The sequence below is a fragment of the Petromyzon marinus genome, chromosome 70, assembly GCF_048934315.1.
Source record: "Petromyzon marinus isolate PM22_M1 ecotype Great Lakes invasive population chromosome 70, UKy_Petmar_22M1.pri1.0, whole genome shotgun sequence".
NCBI lineage: Eukaryota > Metazoa > Chordata > Hyperoartia > Petromyzontiformes > Petromyzontidae > Petromyzon > Petromyzon marinus.
In genome coordinates, this window is record NC_133736.1 from 5,835,803 (window position 1) to 5,856,569 (window position 20,767).

The window sequence follows — 20,767 nt, forward strand, 5'->3', positions numbered from 1 at the left end:
CACGGCTACCCCCCCCACTAACACCCACGGCTACCCCCCATAGTGCCACGGCTACCACCCACAGCGCCATGGCTACCACCCAGGGCCCTACGCCTGTCTCTCCTACATCCATCCCTCCGTCTGTCTCTCCATCCATCACCCATCCCTACACCCATCCCTCCATCCCTCCATCCGTCTCTCCATCCCTACACCCATGCCTCCACCCATCCCTCCGTCCGTCTCTCTATCCCTCCATCCATCCCTCCATCCGTCTCTCTATCCCTCCATCCATCCCTCCGTCCGTCTCTCTATCCCTCCATCCATCCCTCCATCCGTCTCTCTATCCCTACACCCATGTCTCCACCCACCCATCCCTCCATCCCTACACCCATGCCTCCATCTGTCTCTCCATCCCTACACCCATACCTCCATCCATCCCTCCGTCCGTCTCTCTATCCCTACACCCATGTCTCCACCCACCCATCCCTCCATCCCTACACCCATGCCTCCATCCATCCCTCCATCCGTCTCTCCATCCCTACACCCATCTCTCCATCCCTCCATCCGTCTCTCTATCCCTACACCCATCCCTCCATCCATCCCTCCATCCCTCCACCCATGCCTCCGTCTGTCTCTCCATCCCTACACCCATCCCTCCATCCATCCCTCCATCCGTCTCTCTATCCCTACACCCATCCCTCCATCCATCCCTCCATCCGTCTCTCTATCCCTACACCCATCCCTCCATCCATCCCTCCATCCGTCTCTCTATCCCTACACCCAATGCCTCCACTCACCCATCCCTCCATCCCTACACCCATACCTCCACCCATCCCTCCATCTGTCTCTCCATCCCTACACCCATACCTCCATCCATCTCTCCATCCCTCCACCCATGCCTCCGTCTGTCTCTCCATCCCTACACCCATGCCTCCGCCCGTGCCTCCATCCCCTCCGCGTCTCCGTGTAACCCCGGGGGTGGGGTGAGGGTGGGGGTCACGGCAATGCCCGCGGGAGGTCGAGATGCGTTCGGAGGGCCAACGTTGGTGAGACGTCGGGAGGGGTCTCTGTGTGATGAGTCTATGGGTCTCTGTGTGAGTGAGTCTGTGGGTCTCTGTGTGATGAGTCTGTGGGTCTCTGTGTGGTGAGTCTGTGGGTCTCTGTGTGATGAGTCTATGGGTCTCTGTGTGATGAGTCTATGGGTCTCTGTGTGAGTGAGTCTGTGGGTCTCTGTGTGGTGAGTCTATGGGTCTCTGTGTGAGTGAGTCTGTGGGTCTCTGTGTGATGAGTCTGTGGGTCTCTGTGTGGTGAGTCTGTGGGTCTCTGTGTGATGAGTCTATGGGTCTCTGTGTGATGAGTCTATGGGTCTCTGTGTGAGTGAGTCTGTGGGTCTCTGTGTGGTGAGTCTATGGGTCTCTGTGTGAGTGAGTCTGTGGGTATCTGTGTGATGAGTCTGTGGGTCTCTGTGTGATGAGCCTGTGGGTCTCTGTGTGATGAGTCTATGGGTCTCTGTGTGGTGAGTCTATGGGTCTCTGTGTGATGAGTCTGTGGGTCTCTGTGTGAGTGAGTCTGTGGGTCTCTGTGTGGTGAGTCTGTGGGTCTCTGTGTGATGAGTCTGTGGGTCTCTGTGTGATGAGTCTATGGGTCTCTGTGTGGTGAGTCAGTGGGTCTCTGTGTGATGAGTCTGTGGGTCTCTGTGTGAGTGAGTCTGTGGGTCTCTGTGTGGTGAGTCTGTGATTCTCTGTGTGATGAGTCTGTGGGTCTCTGTGTAATGAGTTTATGGATCTCGGTGTGATGAGTCTATGGGTCTCTGTGTGGTGAGTCTGTGGGTCTCTGTGTGGTGAGTCTGTGGGTCGCTGTGTGGTGAGTCTGTGGGTCTCTGTGTGATGAATCTGTGGGTCTCTGTGTGGTGAGTCTGTGGGTCTCTGTGTGATGAGTCTGTGGGTCTCTGTGTGGTGAGTCTGTGGGTCTCTGTGTGGTGAGTCTGTGAGTCTCTGTGTGGTGAGTCTGTGGGTCTCTGTGTGATGAGTCTGTGGGTCTCTGTGTGGTGAGTCTATGGGTCTCTGTGTGATGAATTTGTGGGTCTCTGTGTGATGAGTCTGTGGGTCTCTGTGTAGTGAGTCTGTGGGTCTCTATGTGGTGAGTCTGTGGGTCTGTGTGCGATGAGTCTGTGGGTCTCTGTGTGGTGAGTCTATGGGTCTCTGTGTGGTGAGTCTGTGGGTCTCTGTGTGGTGAGTCTGTGGGTCTCTGTGTGATGAGTCTATGGGTCTCTGTGTGATGAGTCTATGGGTCTCTGTATGATGAGTCTGTGGGTCTCTGTGTGATGAGTCTATGGGTCTCTGTGTGATGAGTCTATGGGTCTCTGTGTGATGAGTCTATGGGACTCTGTGTGATGAGTCTGTGGGTCTCTGTGTGATGAGTCTATGGGTCTCTGTGTGATGAGTCTGTGGGTCTCTGTGTGGTGAGTCTGTGGGTCTCTGTGTGATGAGTCTATGAGTCTCTGTGTGATGAGTCTGTGGGTCTCTGTGTGGTGAGTCTGTGGGTCTCTGTGTGATGAGTCTGTGGGTCTCTGTGTGGTGAGTCTGTGGGTCTCTGTGTGGTGAGTCTGTGAGTCTCTGTTTGGTGAGTCTATGGGTCTCTGTGTGATGAGTCTGTGGGTCTCTGTGTGGTGAGTCTATTGGTTTCTGTGTGATGAGTGTGTGGGTCTCTGTGTGATGAGTCTGTGGGTCTCTGTGTGATGAGTCTGTGGGTCTCTGTGTGATGAGTCTGTGGGTCTCTGTGTGATGAGTGTGTGGGTCTCTGTGTGAGTCTATGGGTCTCTGTGTGATGAGTCTGTGGGTCTCTGTGTGAGTCTTTGGGTCTCTGTGTGAGTCTGTGGGTCTCTGTGTGATGAGTCTGTGGGTCTCTGTGTGATGAGTCTATGGGTCTCTGTGTGATGAGTCTATGGGTCTCTGTGTGGTGAGTCTATGGGTCTCTATGTGAGTGAGTCTGTGGGTCTCTGTGTGGTGAGTCTATGGGTCTCTGTGTGATGAGTCTATGGGTCTCTGTGTGGTGAGTCTGTGGGTCTCTGTGTGATGAGTCTGTGGGTCTCTGTGTGGTGAGTCTGTGGGTCTCTGTGTGGTGAGTCTATTGGTTTCTGCGTGAGTGAGTCTATGGGTCTCTGTGTGGTGAGTCTATGGGTCTCTATGTGAGTGGGTCTATGGGTCTCTGTGTGAGTGAGTCTATGGGTCTCTGTGTGGTGAATCTGTGGGTCTCTGTGTGGTGTGTCGATGGGTCTCTGTGTGATGAGTCTGTGGGTCTCTGTGTGGTGAGTCTATGGGTCTCTGTGTGATGAGTCTATGGGTCTCTATGTGATGAGTCTATGGGTCTCTATGTGAGTGAGTCTATGGGTCTCTGTGTGAGTGAGTCTATGGGTCTCTGTGTGGTGAATCTGTGGGTCTCTGCGTGGTGAGTTTGTGGGTCTCTGTGTTATGAGTCTATGGGGCTCTGTGTGATGAGTCTGTGGGTCTCTGTGTGGTGAGTCTGTGGGTCTCTGTGTTGTGAGTCTATGGGTCTCTGTGTGATGAGTCTATGGGTCTCTGTGTGATGAGTCTATGGGTCTCTGTGTGATGAGTCTATGGGTCTCTGTGTGATGAGTCTATGGGTCTCTGTGTGTGAGTCTATGGGTCTCTGTGTGATGAGTCTGTGGGTCTCTGTGTGTCAGACTATGGGTCTCTGTGTGATGAGTCTATGGGTCTCTGTGTGATGAGTCTATGGGTCTCTGTGCGGTGAGTCTGTGGGTCTCTGTGTGATGAGTCTTTGGGTCTCTGTGTGAGTCTGTGGGTCTCTGTGTGATGAGTCTGTGGGTCTCTGTGTGATGAGTCTATGGGTCTCTGTGTGATGAGTCTATGGGTCTCTGTTTGATGAGTCTATGGGTCTCTATGTGAATGAGTCTATGGGTCTCTGTGTGATGAGTCTGTGGGTCTCTGTGTGATGAGTCTGTGGGTCTCTGTGTGGTGAGTCTATGGGTCTCTGCGTGATTAGTCTGTGGGTCTCTGTGTGATGAGTCTGTGGGTCTCTGTGTGATGAGTCTGTGGGTCTCTGTGTGAGTCTATGGGTCTCTGTGTGATGAGTCTGTGGGTCTCTGTGTGAGTGAGTCTGTGGGTCTCTGTGTGATGAGTCTTTGGGTCTCTGTGTGAGTCTGTGGGTCTCTGTGTGATGAGTCTGTGGGTCTCTGTGTGATGAGTCTATGGGTCTCTGTGTGATGAGTCTATGGGTCTCTGTGTGGTGAGTCTATGGGTCTCTATGTGAGTGAGTCTATGGGTCTCTGTGTGAGTGAGTCTATGGGTCTCTGTGTGGTGAATCTGTGGGTCTCTGTGTGGTGTGTCGATGGGTCTCTGTGTGATGAGTCTGTGGGTCTCTGTGTGGTGAGTCTATGGGTCTCTGTGTGATGAGTCTATGGGTCTCTATGTGATGAGTCTATGGGTCTCTATGTGAGTTAGTCTATGGGTCTCTGTGTGAGTGAGTCTATGGGTCTCTGTGTGGTGAATCTGTGGGTCTCTGTGTGGTGAGTCTGTGGGTCTCTGTGTGATGAGTCTGTGGGTCTCTGTGTGGTGAGTCTGTGCGTCTCTGTGTTGTGAGTCTATGGGTCTCTGTGTGACGAGTCTATGGGTCTCTGGGTGATGAGTCTATGGGTCTCTGTGTGATGAGTCTATGGGTCTCTGTGTGATGAGTCTGTGGGTCTCTGTGTGGTGAGTCTGTGGGTCTCTGTGTGATGAGTCTATGGGTCTCTGTGTGAGTCTATGGGTCTCTGTGCGGTGAGTCTATGGATCTCTGTATGATGAGTCTGTGGGTCACTGTGTGATGAGTCTGTGGGTCTCTGTGTGGTGAGTCTATGGGTCTCTGTGTGATGAGTCTATGGGTCTCTGTGTGGTGAGTCTATGGGTCTCTGTGTGGTGAGTCTATGGGTCTCTGTGTGATGAGTCGATGGGTCTCTGTGTGGTGAGTCTATGTGTCTCTGTGTGGTGAGTCTATGGGTCTCTGTGTGATGAGTCTATGGGTCTCTGTGTGATGAGTCTATGGGTCTCTGTGTGATGAGTCTATGGGTCTCTGTGTGATGAGTCTATGACTCTCTGTGTGATGAGTCTGTGGGTGTCTGTGTGATGAGTCTGTGGGTCTCTGTGTTAGTCTATGGGTCTCTGTGTGATGAGTCTGTGGGTCTCTGTGTGATGAGTCTTTGGGTCTCTGTGTGAGTCTGTGGGTCTCTGTGTGATGAGTCTGTGGGTCTCTGTGTGATGAGTCTATGGGTCTCTGTGTGATGAGTCTATGGGTCTCTGTGTGGTGAGTCTATGGGTCTCTATGTGAGTGAGTCTATGGGTCTCTGTGTGATGAGTCTATGGGTCTCTGTGTGGTGAATCTGTGGGTCTCTGTGTGGTGAGTCTGTGGGTCTCTGGGTGATGAGTCTATGGGTCTCTGTGTGATGAGTCTATGGGTCTCTGTGTGATGAGTCTGTGGGTCTCTGTGTGTCAGACTATGGGTCTCTGTGTGATGAGTCTATGGGTCTCTGTGTGAGTCTATGGGTCTCTGTGTGATGAGTCTATGGGTCTCTGTTTGATGAGTCTATGGGTCTCTATGTGAATGAGTCTATGGGTCTCTGTGTGATGAGTCTGTGGGTCTCTGTGTGAGTGAGTCTGTGGGTCTCTGTGTGGTGAGTCTATGGGTCTCTGCGTGATTAGTCTGTGGGTCTCTGTGTGATGAGTCTGTGGGTCTCTGTGTGATGAGTCTGTGGGTCTCTGTGTGAGTCTATGGGTCTCTGTGTGATGAGTCTGTGGGTCTCTGTGTGATGAGTCTTTGGGTCTCTGTGTGAGTCTGTGGGTCTCTGTGTGATGAGTCTGTGGGTCTCTGTGTGATGAGTCTATGGGTCTCTGTGTGATGAGTCTATGGGTCTCTGTGTGGTGAGTCTATGGGTCTCTATGTGAGTGAGTCTATGGGTCTCTGTGTGAGTGAGTCTATGGGTCTCTGTGTGGTGAATCTGTGGGTCTCTGTGTGGTGTGTCGATGGGTCTCTGTGTGATGAGTCTGTGGGTCTCTGTGTGGTGAGTCTATGGGTCTCTGTGTGATGAGTCTATGGGTCTCTATGTGATGAGTCTATGGGTCTCTATGTGAGTTAGTCTATGGGTCTCTGTGTGAGTGAGTCTATGGGTCTCTGTGTGGTGAATCTGTGGGTCTCTGTGTGGTGAGTCTGTGGGTCTCTGTGTGATGAGTCTGTGGGTCTCTGTGTGGTGAGTCTGTGCGTCTCTGTGTTGTGAGTCTATGGGTCTCTGTGTGACGAGTCTATGGGTCTCTGGGTGATGAGTCTATGGGTCTCTGTGTGATGAGTCTATGGGTCTCTGTGTGATGAGTCTGTGGGTCTCTGTGTGGTGAGTCTGTGGGTCTCTGTGTGATGAGTCTATGGGTCTCTGTGTGAGTCTATGGGTCTCTGTGCGGTGAGTCTATGGATCTCTGTATGATGAGTCTGTGGGTCACTGTGTGATGAGTCTGTGGGTCTCTGTGTGGTGAGTCTATGGGTCTCTGTGTGATGAGTCTATGGGTCTCTGTGTGGTGAGTCTATGGGTCTCTGTGTGGTGAGTCTATGGGTCTCTGTGTGATGAGTCGATGGGTCTCTGTGTGGTGAGTCTATGTGTCTCTGTGTGGTGAGTCTATGGGTCTCTGTGTGATGAGTCTATGGGTCTCTGTGTGATGAGTCTATGGGTCTCTGTGTGATGAGTCTATGGGTCTCTGTGTGATGAGTCTATGAGTCTCTGTGTGATGAGTCTGTGGGTGTCTGTGTGATGAGTCTGTGGGTCTCTGTGTTAGTCTATGGGTCTCTGTGTGATGAGTCTGTGGGTCTCTGTGTGATGAGTCTTTGGGTCTCTGTGTGAGTCTGTGGGTCTCTGTGTGATGAGTCTGTGGGTCTCTGTGTGATGAGTCTATGGGTCTCTGTGTGATGAGTCTATGGGTCTCTGTGTGGTGAGTCTATGGGTCTCTATGTGAGTGAGTCTATGGGTCTCTGTGTGATGAGTCTATGGGTCTCTGTGTGGTGAATCTGTGGGTCTCTGTGTGGTGAGTCTGTGGGTCTCTGGGTGATGAGTCTATGGGTCTCTGTGTGATGAGTCTATGGGTCTCTGTGTGATGAGTCTGTGGGTCTCTGTGTGTCAGACTATGGGTCTCTGTGTGATGAGTCTATGGGTCTCTGTGTGAGTCTATGGGTCTCTGTGCGGTGAGTCTATGGATCTCTGTGTGATGAGTCTGTGGGTCACTGTGTGATGAGTCTGTGGGTCTCTGTGTGGTGAGTCTATGGGTCTCTGTGTGATGAGTCTATGGGTCTCTGTGTGATGAGTCTGTGGGTCTCTGTGTGTCAGACTATGGGTCTCTGTGCGGTGAGTCTATGGATCTCTGTGAGATGAGTCTGTGGGTCTCTGCGTGATTAGTCTGTGGGTCTCTGTGTGATGAGTCTGTGGGTCTCTGTGTTATGAGTCTGTGGGTCTCTGTTTGAGTCTATGGGTCTCTGTGTGATGAGTCTTTGGGTCTCTGTGTGAGTCTGTGGGTCTCTGTGTGATGAGTCTATGGGTCTCTGTGTGATGAGTCTGTGGGTCTCTGTGTGGTGAGTCTATGGGTCTCTGTGTGATGAGTCTATGGGTCTCTGTGTGTGAGTCTATGGGTCTCTGTGTGATGAGTCTGTGGGTCTCTGTGTGTCAGACTATGGGTCTCTGTGTGATGAGTCTATGGGTCTCTGTGTGATGAGTCTATGGGTCTCTGTGCGGTGAGTCTGTGGGTCTCTGTGTGATGAGTCTTTGGGTCTCTGTGTGAGTCTGTGGGTCTCTGTGTGATGAGTCTGTGGGTCTCTGTGTGATGAGTCTATGGGTCTCTGTGTGATGAGTCTATGGGTCTCTGTTTGATGAGTCTATGGGTCTCTATGTGAATGAGTCTATGGGTCTCTGTGTGATGAGTCTGTGGGTCTCTGTGTGAGTGAGTCTGTGGGTCTCTGTGTGGTGAGTCTATGGGTCTCTGCGTGATTAGTCTGTGGGTCTCTGTGTGATGAGTCTGTGGGTCTCTGTGTGATGAGTCTGTGGGTCTCTGTGTGAGTCTATGGGTCTCTGTGTGATGAGTCTGTGGGTCTCTGTGTGATGAGTCTTTGGGTCTCTGTGTGAGTCTGTGGGTCTCTGTGTGATGAGTCTGTGGGTCTCTGTGTGATGAGTCTATGGGTCTCTGTGTGATGAGTCTATGGGTCTCTGTGTGGTGAGTCTATGGGTCTCTATGTGAGTGAGTCTATGGGTCTCTGTGTGAGTGAGTCTATGGGTCTCTCTGTGGTGAATCTGTGGGTCTCTGTGTGGTGTGTCGATGGGGCTCTGTGTGATGAGTCTGTGGGTCTCTGTGTGGTGAGTCTATGGGTCTCTGTGTGATGAGTCTATGGGTCTCTATGTGATGAGTCTATGGGTCTCTATGTGAGTTAGTCTATGGGTCTCTGTGTGAGTGAGTCTATGGGTCTCTGTGTGGTGAATCTGTGGGTCTCTGTGTGGTGAGTCTGTGGGTCTCTGTGTGATGAGTCTGTGGGTCTCTGTGTGGTGAGTCTGTGCGTCTCTGTGTTGTGAGTCTATGGGTCTCTGTGTGACGAGTCTATGGGTCTCTGGGTGATGAGTCTATGGGTCTCTGTGTGATGAGTCTATGGGTCTCTGTGTGATGAGTCTGTGGGTCTCTGTGTGGTGAGTCTGTGGGTCTCTGTGTGATGAGTCTATGGGTCTCTGTGTGAGTCTATGGGTCTCTGTGCGGTGAGTCTATGGATCTCTGTGTGATGAGTCTGTGGGTCACTGTGTGATGAGTCTGTGGGTCTCTGTGTGGTGAGTCTATGGGTCTCTGTGTGATGAGTCTATGGGTCTCTGTGTGGTGAGTCTATGGGTCTCTGTGTGGTGAGTCTATGGGTCTCTGTGTGATGAGTCGATGGGTCTCTGTGTGGTGAGTCTATGTGTCTCTGTGTGGTGAGTCTATGGGTCTCTGTGTGATGAGTCTATGGGTCTCTGTGTGATGAGTCTATGGGTCTCTGTGTGATGAGTCTATGGGTCTCTGTGTGATGAGTCTATGAGTCTCTGTGTGATGAGTCTGTGGGTGTCTGTGTGATGAGTCTGTGGGTCTCTGTGTGAGTCTATGGGTCTCTGTGTGATGAGTCTGTGGGTCTCTGTGTGATGAGTCTTTGGGTCTCTGTGTGAGTCTGTGGGTCTCTGTGTGATGAGTCTGTGGGTCTCTGTGTGATGAGTCTATGGGTCTCTGTGTGATGAGTCTATGGGTCTCTGTGTGGTGAGTCTATGGGTCTCTATGTGAGTGAGTCTATGGGTCTCTGTGTGATGAGTCTATGGGTCTCTGTGTGGTGAATCTGTGGGTCTCTGTGTGGTGAGTCTGTGGGTCTCTGGGTGATGAGTCTATGGGTCTCTGTGTGATGAGTCTATGGGTCTCTGTGTGATGAGTCTGTGGGTCTCTGTGTGTCAGACTATGGGTCTCTGTGTGATGAGTCTATGGGTCTCTGTGTGAGTCTATGGGTCTCTGTGCGGTGAGTCTATGGATCTCTGTGTGATGAGTCTGTGGGTCACTGTGTGATGAGTCTGTGGGTCTCTGTGTGGTGAGTCTATGGGTCTCTGTGTGATGAGTCTATGGGTCTCTGTGTGATGAGTCTGTGGGTCTCTGTGTGTCAGACTATGGGTCTCTGTGCGGTGAGTCCATGGATCTCTGTGTGATGAGTCTGTGGGTCTCTGTGTGATGAGTCTATGGGTCTCTGTGTGATGATTCTATGGGTCTCTGTGTGATGAGTCTATGGGTCTCTGTGTGATGAGTCTATGGGTCTCTGTGTGTGAGTCTATGGGTCTCTGTGTGAGTGAGTCTGTGGGTCTCTGTGTGGTGAGTCTATGCGTCTCTGTGTGAGTGAGTCTATGGGTCTCTGTGTGATGAGTCTATGGGTCTCTGTGTGATGAGTCTATGGTTCTCTGTGTGAGTGAGTCTGTGGGTCTCTGTGTGGTGAGTCTGTGGGTCTCTGCGTGGTGAGTCTATGGGTCTCTGTGTGATGAGTCTATGGGTCTCTGTGTGGTGAGTCTGTGGGTCTCTGTGTGGGTGAGTCTGTGGGTTTCTGTGTGATGAGTCTATGGGTCTCTGTGTGGGTGAGTCTGTGGGTCTCTGTGTGATGAGTCTGTGGGTCTCTGTGTGATGAGTCTATGGGTCTCTGTTTGATGAGTCTATGGGTCTCTATGTGAGTGAGTCTATGGGTATCTGTGTGATGAGTCTGTGGGTCTCTGTGTGATGAGTCTGTGGGTCTCTGTGTTATGAGTCTGTGGGTCTCTGTTTGAGTCTATGGGTCTCTGTGTGATGAGTCTGTGGGTCTCTGTGTGATGAGTCTTTGGGTCTCTGTGTGAGTCTGTGGGTCTCTGTGTGATGAGTCTATGGGTCTCTGTGTGATGAGTCTGTGGGTCTCTGTGTGGTGAGTCTATGGGTCTCTGTGTGGTGAGTCTATGGGTCTCTATGTGAGTGAGTCTATGGGTCTCTGTGTGAGTGAGTCTATGGGTCTCTGTGTGATGAGTCTATGGGTCTCTGTGTGGTGAGTCTATGGGTCTCTATGTGAGTGAGTCTATGGGTCTCTGTGTGAGTGAGTCTATGGGTCTCTGTGTGGTGAATCTGTGGGTCTCTGTGTGGTGTGTCGATGGGTCTCTGTGTGATGAGTCTGTGGGTCTCTGTGTGGTGAGTCTATGGGTCTCTGTGTGATGAGTCTATGGGTCTCTATGTGATGAGTCTATGGGTCTCTATGTGAGTGAGTCTATGGGTCTCTGTGTGAGTGAGTCTATGGGTCTCTGTGTGGTGAATCTGTGGGTCTCTGTGTGGTGAGTCTGTGGGTCTCTGTGTTATGAGTCTATGGGTCTCTGTGTGATGAGTCTGTGCGTCTCTGTGTGGTGAGTCTGTGGGTCTCTGTGTTGTGAGTCTATGGGTCTCTGTGTGATGAGTCTATGGGTCTCTGTGTGATGAGTCTATGGGTCTCTGGTTGATGAGTCTATGGGTCTCTGTGTGATGAGTCTATGGGTCTCTGTGTGGTGAGTCTATGGGTCTCTATGTGAGTGAGTCTATGGGTCTCTGTGTGAGTGAGTCTATGGGTTTCTGTGTGATGAGTCTATGGGTCTCTGTGTGGGTGAGTCTGTGGGTCTCTGTGTGATGAGTCTGTGGGTCTCTGTGTGGTGAGTCTGTGGGTCTCTGTGTGGTGAGTCTGTGGGTCTCTGTGTGATGAGTCTATGCGTCTCTGTGTGGTGAGTCTGTGGGTCTCTGTGTGATGAGTCTATGGGTCTCTGTGTGGTGAGTCTATAGGTCTCTATGTGAGTGAGTCTATGGGTCTCTGTCTGAGTGAGTCTATGGGTCTCTGTGTGGTGAATCTGTGGGTCTCTGTGTGGTGTGTCGATGTGTCTCTGTGTGATGAGTCTGTGGGTCTCTGTGTGGTGAGTCTATGGGTCTCTATGTGAGTGAGTCTATGGGTCTCTGTGTGAGTGAGTCTATGGGTCTCTGTGTGGTGAATCTGTGGGTCTCTGTGTGGTGTGTCGATGGGTCTCTGTGTGATGAGTCTGTGGGTCTCTGTGTGGTGAGTCTATGGGTCTCTGTGTGATGAGTCTATGGGTCTCTATGTGATGAGTCTATGGGTCTCTATGTGAGTTAGTCTATGGGTCTCTGTGTGAGTGAGTCTATGGGTCTCTGTGTGGTGAATCTGTGGGTCTCTGTGTGGTGAGTCTGTGGGTCTCTGTGTGATGAGTCTGTGGGTCTCTGTGTGGTGAGTCTGTGCGTCTCTGTGTTGTGAGTCTATGGGTCTCTGTGTGACGAGTCTATGGGTCTCTGGGTGATGAGTCTATGGGTCTCTGTGTGATGAGTCTATGGGTCTCTGTGTGATGAGTCTGTGGGTCTCTGTGTGGTGAGTCTGTGGGTCTCTGTGTGATGAGTCTATGGGTCTCTGTGTGAGTCTATGGGTCTCTGTGCGGTGAGTCTATGGATCTCTGTATGATGAGTCTGTGGGTCACTGTGTGATGAGTCTGTGGGTCTCTGTGTGGTGAGTCTATGGGTCTCTGTGTGATGAGTCTATGGGTCTCTGTGTGGTGAGTCTATGGGTCTCTGTGTGGTGAGTCTATGGGTCTCTGTGTGATGAGTCGATGGGTCTCTGTGTGGTGAGTCTATGTGTCTCTGTGTGGTGAGTCTATGGGTCTCTGTGTGATGAGTCTATGGGTCTCTGTGTGATGAGTCTATGGGTCTCTGTGTGATGAGTCTATGGGTCTCTGTGTGATGAGTCTATGAGTCTCTGTGTGATGAGTCTGTGGGTGTCTGTGTGATGAGTCTGTGGGTCTCTGTGTTAGTCTATGGGTCTCTGTGTGATGAGTCTGTGGGTCTCTGTGTGATGAGTCTTTGGGTCTCTGTGTGAGTCTGTGGGTCTCTGTGTGATGAGTCTGTGGGTCTCTGTGTGATGAGTCTATGGGTCTCTGTGTGATGAGTCTATGGGTCTCTGTGTGGTGAGTCTATGGGTCTCTATGTGAGTGAGTCTATGGGTCTCTGTGTGATGAGTCTATGGGTCTCTGTGTGGTGAATCTGTGGGTCTCTGTGTGGTGAGTCTGTGGGTCTCTGGGTGATGAGTCTATGGGTCTCTGTGTGATGAGTCTATGGGTCTCTGTGTGATGAGTCTGTGGGTCTCTGTGTGTCAGACTATGGGTCTCTGTGTGATGAGTCTATGGGTCTCTGTGTGAGTCTATGGGTCTCTGTGCGGTGAGTCTATGGATCTCTGTGTGATGAGTCTGTGGGTCACTGTGTGATGAGTCTGTGGGTCTCTGTGTGGTGAGTCTATGGGTCTCTGTGTGATGAGTCTATGGGTCTCTGTGTGATGAGTCTGTGGGTCTCTGTGTGTCAGACTATGGGTCTCTGTGCGGTGAGTCTATGGATCTCTGTGAGATGAGTCTGTGGGTCTCTGCGTGATTAGTCTGTGGGTCTCTGTGTGATGAGTCTGTGGGTCTCTGTGTTATGAGTCTGTGGGTCTCTGTTTGAGTCTATGGGTCTCTGTGTGATGAGTCTTTGGGTCTCTGTGTGAGTCTGTGGGTCTCTGTGTGATGAGTCTATGGGTCTCTGTGTGATGAGTCTGTGGGTCTCTGTGTGGTGAGTCTATGGGTCTCTGTGTTATGAGTCTATGGGTCTCTGTGTGTGAGTCTATGGGTCTCTGTGTGATGAGTCTGTGGGTCTCTGTGTGTCAGACTATGGGTCTCTGTGTGATGAGTCTATGGGTCTCTGTGTGATGAGTCTATGGGTCTCTGTGCGGTGAGTCTGTGGGTCTCTGTGTGATGAGTCTTTGGGTCTCTGTGTGAGTCTGTGGGTCTCTGTGTGATGAGTCTGTGGGTCTCTGTGTGATGAGTCTATGGGTCTCTGTGTGATGAGTCTATGGGTCTCTGTTTGATGAGTCTATGGGTCTCTATGTGAATGAGTCTATGGGTCTCTGTGTGATGAGTCTGTGGGTCTCTGTGTGAGTGAGTCTGTGGGTCTCTGTGTGGTGAGTCTATGGGTCTCTGCGTGATTAGTCTGTGGGTCTCTGTGTGATGAGTCTGTGGGTCTCTGTGTGATGAGTCTGTGGGTCTCTGTGTGAGTCTATGGGTCTCTGTGTGATGAGTCTGTGGGTCTCTGTGTGATGAGTCTTTGGGTCTCTGTGTGAGTCTGTGGGTCTCTGTGTGATGAGTCTGTGGGTCTCTGTGTGATGAGTCTATGGGTCTCTGTGTGATGAGTCTATGGGTCTCTGTGTGGTGAGTCTATGGGTCTCTATGTGAGTGAGTCTATGGGTCTCTGTGTGAGTGAGTCTATGGGTCTCTCTGTGGTGAATCTGTGGGTCTCTGTGTGGTGTGTCGATGGGGCTCTGTGTGATGAGTCTGTGGGTCTCTGTGTGGTGAGTCTATGGGTCTCTGTGTGATGAGTCTATGGGTCTCTATGTGATGAGTCTATGGGTCTCTATGTGAGTTAGTCTATGGGTCTCTGTGTGAGTGAGTCTATGGGTCTCTGTGTGGTGAATCTGTGGGTCTCTGTGTGGTGAGTCTGTGGGTCTCTGTGTGATGAGTCTGTGGGTCTCTGTGTGGTGAGTCTGTGCGTCTCTGTGTTGTGAGTCTATGGGTCTCTGTGTGACGAGTCTATGGGTCTCTGGGTGATGAGTCTATGGGTCTCTGTGTGATGAGTCTATGGGTCTCTGTGTGATGAGTCTGTGGGTCTCTGTGTGGTGAGTCTGTGGGTCTCTGTGTGATGAGTCTATGGGTCTCTGTGTGAGTCTATGGGTCTCTGTGCGGTGAGTCTATGGATCTCTGTGTGATGAGTCTGTGGGTCACTGTGTGATGAGTCTGTGGGTCTCTGTGTGGTGAGTCTATGGGTCTCTGTGTGATGAGTCTATGGGTCTCTGTGTGGTGAGTCTATGGGTCTCTGTGTGGTGAGTCTATGGGTCTCTGTGTGATGAGTCGATGGGTCTCTGTGTGGTGAGTCTATGTGTCTCTGTGTGGTGAGTCTATGGGTCTCTGTGTGATGAGTCTATGGGTCTCTGTGTGATGAGTCTATGGGTCTCTGTGTGATGAGTCTATGGGTCTCTGTGTGATGAGTCTATGAGTCTCTGTGTGATGAGTCTGTGGGTGTCTGTGTGATGAGTCTGTGGGTCTCTGTGTGAGTCTATGGGTCTCTGTGTGATGAGTCTGTGGGTCTCTGTGTGATGAGTCTTTGGGTCTCTGTGTGAGTCTGTGGGTCTCTGTGTGATGAGTCTGTGGGTCTCTGTGTGATGAGTCTATGGGTCTCTGTGTGATGAGTCTATGGGTCTCTGTGTGGTGAGTCTATGGGTCTCTATGTGAGTGAGTCTATGGGTCTCTGTGTGATGAGTCTATGGGTCTCTGTGTGGTGAATCTGTGGGTCTCTGTGTGGTGAGTCTGTGGGTCTCTGGGTGATGAGTCTATGGGTCTCTGTGTGATGAGTCTATGGGTCTCTGTGTGATGAGTCTGTGGGTCTCTGTGTGTCAGACTATGGGTCTCTGTGTGATGAGTCTATGGGTCTCTGTGTGAGTCTATGGGTCTCTGTGCGGTGAGTCTATGGATCTCTGTGTGATGAGTCTGTGGGTCACTGTGTGATGAGTCTGTGGGTCTCTGTGTGGTGAGTCTATGGGTCTCTGTGTGATGAGTCTATGGGTCTCTGTGTGATGAGTCTGTGGGTCTCTGTGTGTCAGACTATGGGTCTCTGTGCGGTGAGTCCATGGATCTCTGTGTGATGAGTCTGTGGGTCTCTGTGTGATGAGTCTATGGGTCTCTGTGTGATGATTCTATGGGTCTCTGTGTGATGAGTCTATGGGTCTCTGTGTGATGAGTCTATGGGTCTCTGTGTGTGAGTCTATGGGTCTCTGTGTGAGTGAGTCTGTGGGTCTCTGTGTGGTGAGTCTATGCGTCTCTGTGTGAGTGAGTCTATGGGTCTCTGTGTGATGAGTCTATGGGTCTCTGTGTGATGAGTCTATGGTTCTCTGTGTGAGTGAGTCTGTGGGTCTCTGTGTGGTGAGTCTGTGGGTCTCTGCGTGGTGAGTCTATGGGTCTCTGTGTGATGAGTCTATGGGTCTCTGTGTGGTGAGTCTGTGGGTCTCTGTGTGGGTGAGTCTGTGGGTTTCTGTGTGATGAGTCTATGGGTCTCTGTGTGGGTGAGTCTGTGGGTCTCTGTGTGATGAGTCTGTGGGTCTCTGTGTGATGAGTCTATGGGTCTCTGTTTGATGAGTCTATGGGTCTCTATGTGAGTGAGTCTATGGGTATCTGTGTGATGAGTCTGTGGGTCTCTGTGTGATGAGTCTGTGGGTCTCTGTGTTATGAGTCTGTGGGTCTCTGTTTGAGTCTATGGGTCTCTGTGTGATGAGTCTGTGGGTCTCTGTGTGATGAGTCTTTGGGTCTCTGTGTGAGTCTGTGGGTCTCTGTGTGATGAGTCTATGGGTCTCTGTGTGATGAGTCTGTGGGTCTCTGTGTGGTGAGTCTATGGGTCTCTGTGTGGTGAGTCTATGGGTCTCTATGTGAGTGAGTCTATGGGTCTCTGTGTGAGTGAGTCTATGGGTCTCTGTGTGATGAGTCTATGGGTCTCTGTGTGGTGAGTCTATGGGTCTCTATGTGAGTGAGTCTATGGGTCTCTGTGTGAGTGAGTCTATGGGTCTCTGTGTGGTGAATCTGTGGGTCTCTGTGTGGTGTGTCGATGGGTCTCTGTGTGATGAGTCTGTGGGTCTCTGTGTGGTGAGTCTATGGGTCTCTGTGTGATGAGTCTATGGGTCTCTATGTGATGAGTCTATGGGTCTCTATGTGAGTGAGTCTATGGGTCTCTGTGTGAGTGAGTCTATGGGTCTCTGTGTGGTGAATCTGTGGGTCTCTGTGTGGTGAGTCTGTGGGTCTCTGTGTTATGAGTCTATGGGTCTCTGTGTGATGAGTCTGTGCGTCTCTGTGTGGTGAGTCTGTGGGTCTCTGTGTTGTGAGTCTATGGGTCTCTGTGTGATGAGTCTATGGGTCTCTGTGTGATGAGTCTATGGGTCTCTGGTTGATGAGTCTATGGGTCTCTGTGTGATGAGTCTATGGGTCTCTGTGTGGTGAGTCTATGGGTCTCTATGTGAGTGAGTCTATGGGTCTCTGTGTGAGTGAGTCTATGGGTTTCTGTGTGATGAGTCTATGGGTCTCTGTGTGGGTGAGTCTGTGGGTCTCTGTGTGATGAGTCTGTGGGTCTCTGTGTGGTGAGTCTGTGGGTCTCTGTGTGGTGAGTCTGTGGGTCTCTGTGTGATGAGTCTATGCGTCTCTGTGTGGTGAGTCTGTGGGTCTCTGTGTGATGAGTCTATGGGTCTCTGTGTGGTGAGTCTATAGGTCTCTATGTGAGTGAGTCTATGGGTCTCTGTCTGAGTGAGTCTATGGGTCTCTGTGTGGTGAATCTGTGGGTCTCTGTGTGGTGTGTCGATGTGTCTCTGTGTGATGAGTCTGTGGGTCTCTGTGTGGTGAGTCTATGGGTCTCTGTGTGATGAGTCTATGGGTCTCTATGTGAGTGAGTCTATGGGTCTCTGTGTGAGTGAGTCTATGGGTCTCTGTGTGATGAGTCTGTGGGTCTCTGTGTGGTGAGTCTGTGGGTCTCTGTTTTGTGAGTCTATGGGTCTCTGTGTGATGAGTATATGGGTCTCTGTGTGATGAGTCTATGGGTCTCTGTGTGATGAGTCTATGGGTCTCTGTGTGATGAGTCTATGGGTCTCTGTGTGATGAGTCTGTGGGTTTCTGTGTGTCAGACTATGGGTCACTGTGTGATGAGTCTATGGGTCTCTGTGTGATGAGTCGATGGGTCTCTGTGTGGTGAGTTTATGTGTCTCTGTGTGGTGAGTCTATGGGTCTCTGTGTGATGAGTCTATGGGTCTCTGTGTGATGAGTCTGTGGGTCTCTGTGTGATGAGTTTATGGGTCTCTGTGTGATGAGTCTATGGGTCTCTGTGTGTGATTCTATGGGTCTCTGTGTGAGTGAGTCTGTGGGTCTCTGCGTTGTGAGTCTGTGGGTCTCTGTGTGGTGAGTCTGTGGGTCTCTGTGTGGGTGAGTCTGTGGGTTTCTGTGTGATGAGTCTATGGGTCTCTGTGTGGGTGAGTCTGTGGGTCTCTGTGTGATGAGTCTATGCGTCTCTGTGTGGTGAGTCTGTGGGTCTCTGTGTGATGAGTCTATGGGTCTCTGTGTGATGAGTCTATGGGTCTCTGTGTGGTGAGTCTGTGGGTCTCTGTCTGAGTGAGTCTATGGGTCTCTGTGTGGTGAATCTGTGGGTCTCTGTGTGGTGTGTCGATGTGTCTCTGTGTGGTGAGTCTATGGGTCTCTGTGTGATGAGTCTATAGGTCTCTATGTGATGAGTCTATGGGTCTCTATGTGAGTGAGTCTATGGGTCTCTGTGTGAGTGAGTCTATGGGTCTCTGTGTGGTGAATCTGTGGGTCTCTGTGTTGTGAGTCTATGGGTCTCTGTGTGATGAGTCTATGGGTCTCTGTGTGATGTGTCTATGGGTCTCTGTGTGATGAGTCTATGGGTCTCTGTGTGTGATTCTATGGGGCTCTGTGTGATGAGTCTATGGGTCTCTGTGTGTGATTCTATGGGTCTCTGTGTGAGTGAGTCTGTGGGTCTCTGTGTGTCAGACTATGGGTCACTGTGTGATGAGTCTATGGGTCTCTGTGTGAGTCTATGGGTCTCTGTGCGGTGAGTCTATGGATCTCTGTGTGATGAGTCTGTGGGTCACTGTGTGATGAGTCTGTGGGTCTCTGTGTGGTGAGTCTATGGGTCTCTGTGTGGTGAGTCTATGGGTCTCTGTGTGATCAGTCGATGGGTCTCTGTGTGGTGAGTCTATGTGTCTCTGTGTGGTGAGTCTATGGGTCTCTGTGTGATGAGTCTATGGGTCTCTGTGTGATGAGTCTTTGGGTCTCTGTGTGATGAGTCTATGGGTCTCTGTGTGATGAGTCTGTGGGTTTCTTTGTGTTGAGTCTGTGGGTCTCTGTGTGGTGCGTCTATGGGTCTCTGTATGATGAGTCTATGGGTCTCTGTGTGATGAGTCTATGGGTCTCTGTGTGATGAGTCTATGGGTCTCTGTGTGGTGAGTCTATGGGTCTCTATGTGAGTGAATCTATGGGTCTCTGTGTGAGTGAGTCTATGGGTCTCTGTGTGGTGAATCTGTGGGTCTCTGTGTGGTGTGTCGATGGGTCTCTGTGTGATGAGTCTGTGGGTCTCTGTGTGGTGAGTCTATGGGTCTCTGTGTGATGAGTCTATGGGTCTCTATGTGATGAGTCTATGGGTCTCTATGTGAGTGAGTCTATGGGTCTCTGTGTGAGTGAGTCTATGGGTCTCTGTGTGGTGAATCTGTGGGTCTCTGTGTGGTGAGTCTGTGGGTCTCTGTGTTATGAGTCTATGGGTCTCTGTGTGATGAGTCTGTGCGTCTCTGTGTGGTGAGTCTGTGGGTCTCTGTGTTGTGAGTCTATGGGTCTCTGTGTGATGAGTCTATGGGTCTCTGTGTGATGAGTCTATGGGTCTCTGGTTGATGAGTCTATGGGTCTCTGTGTGATGAGTCTATGGGTCTCTGTGTGGTGAGTCTATGGGTCTCTATGTGACTGAGTCTATGGGTCTCTGTGTGAGTGAGTCTATGGGTTTCTGTGTGATGAGTCTATGGGTCTCTGTGTGGGTGAGTCTGTGGTTCTCTGTGTGATGAGTCTGTGGGTCTCTGTGTGGTGAGTCTGTGGGTCTCTGTGTGATGAGTCTGTGGGTCTCTGTGTGATGAGTCTATGCGTCTCTGTGTGGTGAGTCTGTGGGTCTCTGTGTGATGAGTCTATGGGTCTCTGTGTGGTGAGTCTATAGGTCTCTATGTGAGTGAGTCTATGGGTCTCTGTCTGAGTGAGTCTATGGGTCTCTGTGTGGTGAATCTGTGGGTCTCTGTGTGGTGTGTCGATGTGTCTCTGTGTGATGAGTCTGTGGGTCTCTGTGTGGTGAGTCTATGGGTCTCTGTGTGATGAGTCTGTGGGTTTCTGTGTGTCAGACTATGGGTCACTGTGTGATGAGTCTATGGGTCTCTGTGTGATGAGTCGATGGGTCTCTGTGTGGTGAGTTTATGTGTCTCTGTGTGGTGAGTCTATGGGTCTCTGTGTGATGAGTCTATGGGTCTCTGTGTGATGAGTCTGTGGGTCTCTGTGTGATGAGTTTATGGGTCTCTGTGTGATGAGTCTATGGGTCTCTGTGTGTGATTCTATGGGTCTCTGTGTGAGTGAGTCTGTGGGTCTCTGCGTTGTGAGTCTGTGGGTCTCTGTGTGGTGAGTCTGTGGGTCTCTGTGTGGGTGAGTCTGTGGGTTTCTGTGTGATGAGTCTATGGGTCTCTGTGTGGGTGAGTCTGTGGGTCTCTGTGTGATGAGTCTATGCGTCTCTGTGTGGTGAGTCTGTGGGTCTCTGTGTGATGAGTCTATGGGTCTCTGTGTGATGAGTCTATGGGTCTCTGTGTGGTGAGTCTGTGGGTCTCTGTCTGAGTGAGTCTATGGGTCTCTGTGTGGTGAATCTGTGGGTCTCTGTGTGGTGTGTCGATGTGTCTCTGTGTGGTGAGTCTATGGGTCTCTGTGTGATGAGTCTATAGGTCTCTATGTGATGAGTCTATGGGTCTCTATGTGAGTGAGTCTATGGGTCTCTGTGTGAGTGAGTCTATGGGTCTCTGTGTGGTGAATCTGTGGGTCTCTGTGTTGTGAGTCTATGGGTCTCTGTGTGATGAGTCTATGGGTCTCTGTGTGATGTGTCTATGGGTCTCTGTGTGATGAGTCTATGGGTCTCTGTGTGTGATTCTATGGGGCTCTGTGTGATGAGTCTATGGGTCTCTGTGTGTGATTCTATGGGTCTCTGTGTGAGTGAGTCTGTGGGTCTCTGTGTGTCAGACTATGGGTCACTGTGTGATGAGTCTATGGGTCTCTGTGTGAGTCTATGGGTCTCTGTGCGGTGAGTCTATGGATCTCTGTGTGATGAGTCTGTGGGTCACTGTGTGATGAGTCTGTGGGTCTCTGTGTGGTGAGTCTATGGGTCTCTGTGTGGTGAGTCTATGGGTCTCTGTGTGATCAGTCGATGGGTCTCTGTGTGGTGAGTCTATGTGTCTCTGTGTGGTGAGTCTATGGGTCTCTGTGTGATGAGTCTATGGGTCTCTGTGTGATGAGTCTTTGGGTCTCTGTGTGATGAGTCTATGGGTCTCTGTGTGATGAGTCTGTGGGTTTCTTTGTGTTGAGTCTGTG

At 51.0% G+C, this 20,767-nt stretch overlaps 1 protein-coding gene across 1 annotated transcript in view; it reads left to right on the forward strand.

Moving 5' to 3' along the window:
* The window catches only part of LOC116958045 (uncharacterized), a 229,044-nt gene that overhangs the window by 14,161 nt on the left and 194,116 nt on the right, over positions 1 to 20,767 (forward strand). The gene's annotated exons all lie outside the window — the stretch shown is intronic.